This window comes from Mustela nivalis (assembly GCF_964662115.1).
Source record: "Mustela nivalis genome assembly, chromosome: 10".
Lineage (NCBI taxonomy): Eukaryota > Metazoa > Chordata > Mammalia > Carnivora > Mustelidae > Mustela > Mustela nivalis.
Genome location: NC_139029.1, coordinates 95429812 through 95440940, shown reverse-complemented (window position 1 = coordinate 95440940; position 11129 = coordinate 95429812).

Here is an 11129-nt window from a genome sequence, read left to right as displayed (position 1 = left end):
GCCATTGCTCACACCTTCATGACTTGTATATATGGTCTTTGAAAACCACAGCGTGGGTTTTTGTAGCAATCAGGGGTCTTCCTGCCTCTCTCTCCTCCACCCCCACTGTGAACTTTTTCTTTTCCACCTCATCCTCTGCTGCTTTTCCTCTTCCTTTTTGTGTTAGAGACAGACTATCTGCTGAGGGGGCTGAGAAAAAGCACTCTTTGAAATTGTTTCCTTCACCTTGGGGGACAAAGATTTTTCACTGATATTCATAATGAAGATAAGACTGATGATAGAATGACTGAGCATGTGCTCTCAAGTATAAAGAAGGGTATCAAGTCTTTTCCTGAGAGAAGGCTTTGCGTAAGGATAGGACAGAGGAGAAAGCAGCTCCAGGCTGAAGGGGGAAGAGGGTGGCACAGTGAGGGAACCCGAGGGCGGCGTGGAGGATGGAGAGGGGGACAGCCCAAACGGTCCTGCATGGGGGTGGATGAGTGGGTGAATGGCTGACCTTGTTTCCCCATCTATGACCCCTTCAACCCATTTCCATTCTGTTCTGATCTGTTCCTCCTTGGTCACTGGGGTCCAAGGGAGGTCACTGGGAGATTGCCGGGATTATCCCTGAATTCTAGTGTCACGCACCTTGATGGAAAGAGCATCGGTCTGAGAGTGAGAAGTTTGGGGTTCTAACTTCTGCAAGGCTGGGCCAGGCTCCATGCCAGAGAGGACCCAGCACCATGAGAAGCCCCATGGTTCTGAAACAAATGACCAACGTGATTGTTGACAAATGCCAAGCTACCCAGGAGCCCAAGGACTGTCAGAAGAAGAGGGGTCAGGGAAGTTTTTCACGACAAATCTAGAGTCACTCACCCATGTGTGGACAGGGATTTCCTGGTTTGTAGTACTCTGTGGTCCTTAGACCTGAAAAGTGCTCTGGGGTTTGTGGTCCTTTCAGGGGACCCACCAAAGCCATTGTCATGTTATCAGGTGAGACAGGCATCAGCTCCATCTCCTTATTCTGTTAAACTGCTCAGCTTTCACAACAGAATGTGTGGATTCCTGGGGGATGGAAACTAGCTGGATGGTGGGAGGTTGCTGGGATTGCTGTGGGGTGGGGGAGGGGAGTCTCTCCTCTCATCTGCAGGTCTCTCACCATCATCCTGGGCCCAGGACCGGTCCACGACAGCCCTAGGACACCGGGCCCCACAGACATGAACTGCTGAATGGGGTCTAGTATTTTCTATCCCAGCCCCTACAAAAGTGGCCAAATTTATGACTTCTCTGTTCCTTGAAATGGAGAATTGCTGGTGCTCATCTCTGTGGGACACCCAGAAGTTTGGCCATGACACCCTTCAGTCTTTGTCATCAGCTGGAGGCTATGCAACAATGAAAAAAAGTCAAAGATAACAAAACTGTGGATTTGCAACTTTGGGGCCCCTTGAGCACCAGCAGACACACGTGTGCTCACAGTGGTTGTTGCAAAACCCTCAAAATTCTGCAGAGACCTCAGGCTTGAAAGCGAATGGCAGAGGACTTCCTTCCAATCAGGGTGCATCTGCCCGTCGTGCAACACCTGCGTACATTATTTCCTCAAGATGCTGCTTCTGCTCCCTCCTCACTGAATGTCATTGTGTTTTGGGCCCTGCAGGGTTGATGTGACGGAGCACCAGCTGGCCTGTTCTCAAAGAGAGCACGCTTGGTGGTGAGGGACATGGTGCTGGCCGAGGCAGAATGTGCCCGGTGCTGTAAGCACCACACAAGTGAGAGGAAGCCCAGAGGAAGAGAAGGAATGAGAGAGGAACTGGAGACTGTCCCCGTGACGGACAGTGTGGGGCACTTACTTCAGTGGACAAAGTGATGTTTGAATTAAACTCTGAAAGGAGGTGGAATTTCAAAAGGCAGTGGTAAGCATTTTTCAGGTGTACGAACAATATAAACAAACATGGTATAGGGGTAACTTGACAGGCTTATTGGAAACCAATGAAGCCACTGAAGTGACCGGAGTGTCGGCTGTGTCCCCTTGGGGGGCTTGGGGCAGCCTCCCAAATATTTATCCTGTCAGCCTTAGGATGTCTGAGGTATCTGAGGCCAGTTGTACAAGCTACCAACTGATACGTTGTGTTCTGGGTATTACTAGGAAGTGCTCAACATTAAAAGAAGATCTGGTTGGATGTTAAATAATCTCTTGCTTCTGGAGAATGGTGAGGTCTAGTCCAGTCGCTGGCAGGGTGCAGAAAATTCTAGGCCAGTGATTCTCAGACTTGAGTGTGTATTAAAGCCACTAGGCAAGGGTTAAAATGCAGATGGTTGGGCCCTGCCATGGAGTGTCTGAATCCATAGGTTTGCAGTGGGGTCCAACCATGTGTTTGTGTCCCTCACAAGCTTCTTGGTGTGGCATTCGCCGAGTTGCTCCTTGCGAACTGTTGTGTGTGATACCTCTTGCAGACTCTGCTTTCATCTCTCTGGTGGTGTGTGGCTCATTACCATCCAGACTACCCGTCCAGCGTTCTCTCTGAGCACCTCCGGTTTACAAATTCTTTGTCGTATTGCCTTCAGATCTGCCTCCCGTTAACTTCCAACCATGGCTCCCTGTTCTGCTGAGGGCCACACACAGAACATGTTCTGGATGGTGGTTCAGCCCCAGGCACAGGAGTCAGACTGCGAGGTTCATCTTCTGACTCCATTTAGGAGATGGCCTTGGGCAAGTCACTCAACTTTTCTTAATTTCCTCCTCCGTGGAATGGGCCTGATAATAGCACTTTTGTCATGGGATCAATAGCTAGTTTCAATGAGAAAATGTATGGAAAACAGTTAGTGTGGTACTTGGCACATAGTAAGTACTCAGTTAATGTTAGTTATTGTCATTACCTAGTTTCCCTTCCTACACAGAAGTCCATCAAACCTCTGAAGAAAGGTCATCATACTAGTTAACACTTCTCCTTTTGGGGCTAAGTGTCCCCGGCTCCTTCAACTACTCCTTATGGTCCAGTGTCAGTGTGTCCTTCAGCCTCGTCATTCTCTCCGAACATAGTCTAGTTTGTCCCGTTCCCTTGTCAAGTACATGGAGCCTCAGACCTGCCCCCTGCCTAGCATAGTCACAGTCTTGTCTAGTCAGTGTAGTCAAAGATCGTTTTAACTTTGGTGATGAATTCTCACTTTTCACTTGACCACACTGGACTTTTAGGCAACGAAGATGCTAGCGGCTGACATCTGCAGGCAGAGGGAAAATTCTGTCATTGTGTCACATTCCCCCTGAGGCTTGCCTGGTTGCAGCCATGCAAGGCTCTTACTGTGTGAGTTTGTGGGGGTGTTGGTTGGGGAGAGTACCTCTGATCCTTGATCGGACTTGGGGCTTACACCTGTTTCATGACTGGTGTGATGGTTAGGAGCCCAAGTGACTGTGAGGAAGGATGTCAGAAGCTGAAGGATCTATATCCCTCTCTGCCATGGCCTCAGCCCGTCCTGGCTCCAGGGACTTCGTGGGAAACCCAGCAGCTCCCCTGGAGAAGATGAACTGAGCCCTCTGCTGCAGCCAACAGTTCTCTGGAAGGAAACCAATCTCCAGGCCAGAGGACATTTAAAGCAAAGCTGTGTGGGCATTCCAGTCCTCATCCCCAGCCGCTGTCACCACTGGCTTCTTGCCCAGAGTCCTTGGTAAAATGTGAGGAGGGAGTCAGGGCTGTTTCACTATGGAGACCGGGTTTGAGTATCAAGATGGCAGAACAAGCCTTGGGAAGGATGTCTCTCTCAGTTTCACTTCTCATTTCCAGTCTTTAGTGAATGGTTCCCCAGGAATATTGACCCGAAGTTCTGTCTTGTAAATAGAAGGCAGAGAAAAATCTCCTCATGTCACTATGGTGCACTAGAGAGTCTATCTTGTCTGTCCCTGGTCCCAGAGGACACCAGCCAGGCCAGGCCTTGTGCTGACAGGGGACCAGGCCCACAGGACCACTGGCTCAGCTGTCCAAACCCTGCCACCGGCTCACCCACTGATCTGCACAGAGACGCACTGAGCTTCTCCAGGACACACCAGCCTCATGGTAGAACTAGCCACAGTCTCAGCTCTGTCTGTGCTCTGTCTATGCGCCCCCTCACTGCTACCCCAGAGCCACGCTGTGCTGTGTGAATAAATAGGAAGAAGTCTTCTCTCCGCAACTCCGGGTACACTGAAGTCATATAACACACAACACTGTGGCTACAGATGCCCCATCCTCCTCTGCCTCTTACCTCCTGGGAGCAGCCGCATGAAGCTGTCGCCAAGTTCCTCCCTGAGGCTCCTTCCAAGCTCTGCCTTTGGCCACAGGAGCTGAGGAAACCAGCCTCCCATGCTTTGTGACATCTGCACTTTCTCAGCCTTCCCACAGCCCCCGGGAACCTCAGGCCTTCCTGATGCCCGATTCTTTGAATCAGGGATTCACATTTTGTCCTCCAGGATATTTTCAGGCTGATCTAGGGGAAAGGTAAAAGATGGTGTTTAGCAAAGAGTACCCTGCCAACAGAGGACTCGCAGGCAGTCCTCTGGCTGGCTGGGCACAGAGGCTGTGCTCCACCTAACGGCAGATCAGATGGGACTCTCCTGGTCCAGACTTGGGCTTTGAGAAGAAAATGTACATTCTTCAGTGGATAACGAAGGCAAGCATGACTATTATCTTTTTTCTGGCAAGTTAGAATTCTTTATTTTTTTTATTTTAAATATTTTATTTATTTACTCAACAGACAGATCACAAGTAGGCAGAAAGAGAGGTGGAAGCAGGCTACCTGCTGAGCAGAGAGCCCGATATGGGGCTCGATCCCAGGACACCGGGACCATGACCTGAGTTGAAGGCAGAGGCCTCAACCCACTGAGCCACCCAGGTGCCCTGCATGTTGGAATTCTAAACAGTGGGAAAAAACAAGGTCTACATAGATTAGTGCTCCAAACTGGAGTGTCAGGAGGCACTAGAACCATCCCAAAGGAGGCAAAACTTTGAGGTAGTGGTGTCTTTAATTTTCATTCATTCATTCATTCATTCATTTTAAGTAGGCTTCAGACCCAGTGTGGAGCCTGACATGGGGCTTGAACTCCGAACCCTGAGATCAGGACCTGAGCTAAGAGTCAGATGCTTAACTAACTGAGCCCCTGAAGAAAGGGTGTCTTTTTTTTTTTTTTAAAGATTTATTTATTTATCTGACAGAGAGAGGGAGATCACAAGTAAGCAGGCAGAGAGAGAGGAGGAAGCAGGCTCCCTGCTGAGCAGAGAACCCAAAGCCGGGCTAGATCCCAAGACTCTGAGATCATGACCTGAGCTGAAGGCAGAAGCTTAACCCAGTGAGCCACCCAAGTGACCCAAAAGGGTATCTTTTAAATCATGCTATAGACTTGGGGCCACTAGGCTGCTCCTGGTCTTGATTCTCTCTCACTGGCCCTTCCGCCTTGGATAGTCTCTCCGTGAAGGGTAGAGGCTATAACCTCGAGAGGCCTGGTACTTTCCTTGCTGTTCTCCTGTTCCCGAACTTGTCCCTCTGGGGCCCTTGAGAAGGGGTCCAAATTTCCCAAGGACCACTGATCTTCTGTTTCTGTGTTTCTCAGAAAGACGCAGGTGGAGACCCAAATCCAGACTCTGAGAGGACTCAGACTTGGTCCAGGCAGGAACCCAAGACTGTTCATGTTCTGCACCTCAGTTTTCCTTTTAGTGGAAAAGTATTGTGTATTCTGCCCCCTCAGCTGGGAAAAAGAATGAGGGAGGGAATGACTGCTAAAGTATCATTTGCAGCCAGCTTGCAAGTGTTAATAATTCACAGCTCTTTAGGGGTCCTCGGGCCTCCCCTGACCTGCCACCTTGTTGCGGAGAAAAACGAGAAAGTTCAGATCAGCAATCATGTGGGGCTCCAATGTGCGATGTGGCGGGGGACAGTGGCCTTGCACCGCTGTAAAACATTTATCTCAGGTCTGCATCTGGACCCTGGCCTAATAAATTCCTCAGCAGGTATGCAGACTACACAGATCGTCTCTTCAGGTGGTGGATGAGGCCAAAGTAACATGGGGAGTCCAAGCGGGGGGAGGACTGTCATAAATACTGATTCAGGACAGGGACAGAAACCCACTGGAGCTGAAAATGCTAGACTCCAAGTTAATGAGCTACTACAAAGACAGGGTAAGACAGAGATAATCAGATCTGAAGTTGGAGTAAAAATTTGGGGGTATCAGGGATGAATCTTAAAGGTGAGGATTGGAGGCTGTTATCTTGTACTGAGCCGGGCAGATTGGTGTAGTAGGAAAGGGCTTTGGCCTTGGGAATAAAAGTGCTAGGTTTTAGCCATGCGTCTGCTATGAACCTGAGGTGACCTTGGCTAAGTCACTTCACCTCTCTGGATCTTGGTTGCATAGCCAAAAAATTGAGACTGTACAACTCAACAAATAAAATCAAACAAGCAGATTAAAAAATGGACAAAAGACTTGAGCAGACATTTCTCTGAAGAAGATATACCAAAGATCAATACGCACATGAGAAGATGCTCAGAAGCATTCATTTTCAGAGGAACATCACTCAGGTGAGATGTCACCTCACACCCATGAAGATGACTATTATTGGGACACCTGGGTGGCTCAGTCAGTTAAGCATCTGCTTTTGGCTCTGGCCATGGTCTCAGGGTCCCGAGATCGAGTCCTGCATCGAGTTCCTTAGTCAGCTGGGAGCCTGCTTCTCCCTCTGCCTGCCACTCCCCCTGCTTGTGCTCTCTCTCTCTCTCCCTGACAAATAAATAAAGAAAATCTTTTTTTTTAAAAATCAGGATGACTATTATTTAAAAAAACCCAGAAAATAACAAGTACTGGTGAGGATGTAGAGAAATTGGGAACTTTGTGCTGTTGGTGGGAATGTACATTGGTGTGACCACTATGGACAAGGGTATGGTGGGTTCCGAAGGACTCTAAACAGAAAATCACCACATGATCTGAGAACTCCACTTCTGGGTAAGTACCCGAAAGAACTGAAAGTGGGGACTTCTGTTCATAGCACCATTATTCACAATAGCCAAAATGTGGAACTAACAAATTCATCACCAGACGAACAGATAAGTGAAATGTGGTGTGTCCATGCAATGGAATATTCTTCACCCGCAGAGAGGGAGGAAATTCTGACCCATGCTACAGTATGGATGAACCTTGAAGACATTTGCTAAGAAAAATAAGCCAGTCACAATAAACAGATACTATATGATTTTTCTCATGTGAGATATCTAGAGTAATGAAATTCATAAAGACAGAGAGTAGAATGGTGGTTGCCAGGGCCTGGGGACAGGTGAAAATGGGCAGTTGTTTACTGAGTATGGAGTTTTAGCTTGGGAAGAAATAAATGAGAACTGAAAGGAATACATCAGAACAATTTATTGGAGAAGACCAAATTTTCCCTCTGTTCTTTGTCACAAATCAACTGTTTTTATTTGTTTGGGTCTGCTTGCGGGGGATGGTTTCCGAGTCTTATTCCGTTGGCCTATTTGTCCATCTGGTGCCCATGACATATTGTAGTAATTACCATCACTCTACTGTCTTGTTATCCAGGAGGGCTTCCTGAGTCTTATTTTTCAGAACTAGCTTGTCAACTTCCACCAAAAAACCCCAACCAAGCAAGTAAACAAACATGCCCTGCGGGAAGTTTGATGGGAACTACATTAATCTGTAGGTCAGTTTGGAGAGAACGAATATCTTTACAGTGTTGAAGTTTCCGTCCATGACTATGATATAATCTTCATTTACTTAAGTTTTCTTTAGTGGCTCTTAGTAATATTTTATAGTTTCCTATGAGTGTGGCAAAGTAGCAATCCCTTTAACCTTTAAGGAGTTTGGGAGAGCTTAGGGAAGATGGTCCTAGATGAGTCACTCCAGCCTTGAAGAGCCTCATCTGTTTACCCTCGTGAACTAGACAACCGTTAATTTCTGTGTGACATGGTGGGGAAAGTGTTGGGAAGCACTGGGAGGTCTTTGTATTTTCTGTTTTCTGACCAGTTTTCTGTTTCTGATCAGTTGCACAGAATGCTGTGCCTTGGGCTGGCAGGCGTACCATCCATAATGCCCCCAAACATCCTGAACTCCTGACTTGCCCAGGGTGTACTCCTAGCCTGTTTGTTTATATGAGCTCGTCTGTACAATGTGTGCCCATAAATCAGGAGAGCATGACTTGCAGAAACAATAGTAGTAATGGTATTTTGTGCTGCACATTTACTAGGTTCCGGGAGATCAACAAATGTCTTTTCACTTAAGCCTTCTAAAAACCCTATGAGGTTGTTAATATTACTAATATTTATAGAAGCAGAAGCTGGAGCTTTGAGAAGCAAAGTAACTGATAAGTGGCAGAGCCATTTCTGGAAACATGGAAGACTGATAACCTGAAAATCCTCCCTCCTCATAGAAATGCTGGGTTAAAATATATCAAACACTTTTTCAATAGATAGTTAAGCTTGCAAGAAAGGAAAGAAATTTCTAAGGTCCGGAAGTGAAGAGGAAGCTGAAAAAACAGCAAGCAAGCAGTTTGTTCTCATAGGGTCACTTTGGGATAGGAGATAAGATTGAGGAACTGGGACCCTAGATAGAGCTGAGACCCCAAAAATCCACCTTCTTAGTAAAAGGGCCAGACTAAAACCAAGCTGGCAAAATGAGATGCATATTTTCACTCCTTTGCTCAATTTCATTTTTTGAAACGCTTGCTATAATTTAGGCTCCTATTCCAGGCACTTGGGATGCAGTGACAAATATAATCTTGTCCCTGGGGAATTTATATTGTGGTGGGGGAGGGACATAAAATAAATAATAAACACAATATAAACGTATGATGAAGAAGGATCTATGTATGGAAAACACAGAATAGGGAAGAAGTGATCAGGGATAGCAAGGAAACCGTCTATCTTGGCCTGGACTCTGTCAAGAGAAAAGAATTTCCTCCTGTGAGTTCCCAAACACAGATTTGCCTTTAGAAAGGGCTTGAGTAGAGATGTTTGGGTGACTCAGTGGGTGAGGAGGCTACCTTCGGATAAGGTCATGATCCCAGGACCCTGGGATCGAATCCCACATTGAGCTCGTTGCTTGGCGGGGAACCTGCTTCTCCCTCTGGCTGTGCGCTTGTGAACACTCTCTCTCTTTCTCTGACAAATAAAATCTAAAAACAAACAAACAAACAAACAAAAAAAGAAGGCCCTTGGGTTGGGGGGCCTGGATGGCTTAGTTGGTTAATCATCTGGCTCTAGATTTTGGCTCAAGTCACGATCTTAGGGTAGTGAGATCGAGCCTTGTGTTGGGCTCTGTGCTGGGCATGGAGCTTGCTTAAGATCCTCTCTCTTCCTCTCCCTCTGCCCCTCCCTGACTCAAAAAAAAAAAAAAAAAAAAGAGAAGGGGCTGGGGTTGTAACTGATGTGAATTGTTTGCATGATCTAGAAACACTAAGGCAAGTAACTAACACAAATTGGCCCTGTTGTCAGTGTCTTTCTTCATCATTCTAAGGGATGAGGGGTGGGCTGCCTCACAGAAACAAAGCAGACCCTCCACCCAGGCTTCCAAGAGTTCCTGCAGATAAAGCCCAAACTTGAGCTCACAATAAAAAAACACAAACCCATCCAAACTATTAATGGCAGAGTTAGGGTTCACTGCAACATCTGTTTGATGCCGGAGCCCATGCTCACGACCCTCAGCCATACGGCCTTCCACATACACACCAGGGCTTACAGCACACACCTTCCTGGCTCAGCTGTCTTAGATCCCTGGTGTTCAGCATCTAACAGATACCCAAGTTTTAGTGAGGTTAAACCTCATTTCATTCAACATTCCAATGAGAAATTCTTTAGTCACTTAAAAAAGATGTTTGTTTCTATTTGATTTTGAACCAAAGCTTTCTCTGCATTTCTTTCTTTCTGTTTAAAGATTTCATTATTTATTTATTTATTTATTTATTTATTTATTTATTTAGAGTTCTAGCAGCGAGGAGGGACAGAGGGAGAGGGAGAGAGAGAGAATTCAAGCAGACTCTGTGTGGAGCTCAACATGGGACTTGATCTCAAGACCCTGAGATCAGGACCTGAGCTGAAATCAAGAGCCTGACGCTAAACAGACTGAGCCCCTCAGGTGCCCTGCTTTCTCTGCATTTCGATGTCTTTTCTGTTTCCAGTCTCAAAGATTGTGACTATTTCCCCTTCTGCACTGGGATGGAGGGCCAGTCTGAGAAGTCTCCTGATGAGTATATACTCCACTGGGAGGGCTGTTTTCATTTTATTTCTGTCACCCAACTTTTTAAATTTTACAAGTGTCAAGAATAAATATTACTGATGTAGGCTTCTTAGCAATTAAGATATCTTTTATATACAGTGTGATTCACCCTTTTACATGTATAGATTGATGAAATTTGGTAATTTTAGACAATCGAATAGCCACCCCCACATTCAAGATAGAGAACAAGATCTACAACAATTCCCTCACCTTAAAGTTCCCCCTTTAGACCCTTGATTTTAAGAGGCAAATTGGGGACACTTGGGGAGAAGCCATGAAGTCATGGCCTCCGCAGATAGCCTTAGGGAATAAGGGGCATTCACTTTATCCCAGAGAAAAGAAGGTTTATGGAGAGTATAACAACCTTCAAATATCTGAAGGGCTGCTATGTAGAATAGAGTAGACCTAGAGTAACTCTGGAGGGAAATATTAGGATTTATGGACAGAAGCGAGAGACCTTTTGACTCAATATTAAAAAAAAAAAAAACCTCTAAAAACAATATAATTACAATTATTTACAGATGATGAAGGTTAAGTGAGACTCTGAGTCAGAAATAAATTACTCTAGGGGCGCCTGGGTGGCTCAGTGGGTTAAAGCCTCTGCTTTCAGCTCAGGTCATGGTCCCAGAGTCCTGGGATCGAGTCCCGCATCGGACTCTCTGCTCAGCAAGGAGCCTGATTCCTCCTCTCTCTCTCTGCCTGCCTCTCTGTCTATTTGTGATCTCTGTCAAATAAATAAATAAAATCTTTAAAAAAAAGAAAAGAAAAATTACTCTAGAGAGTAAAGCCCCGAAATGGCAAAGTCATCATTTGAACACAGGTATTCTGATCTTCAGTCAAGATTTTTCCCTTCTCCATGGCCATTTAGGAAGAGACACAGGAGGCCCCGGGGGCAGGGCAATCCAAACGGACA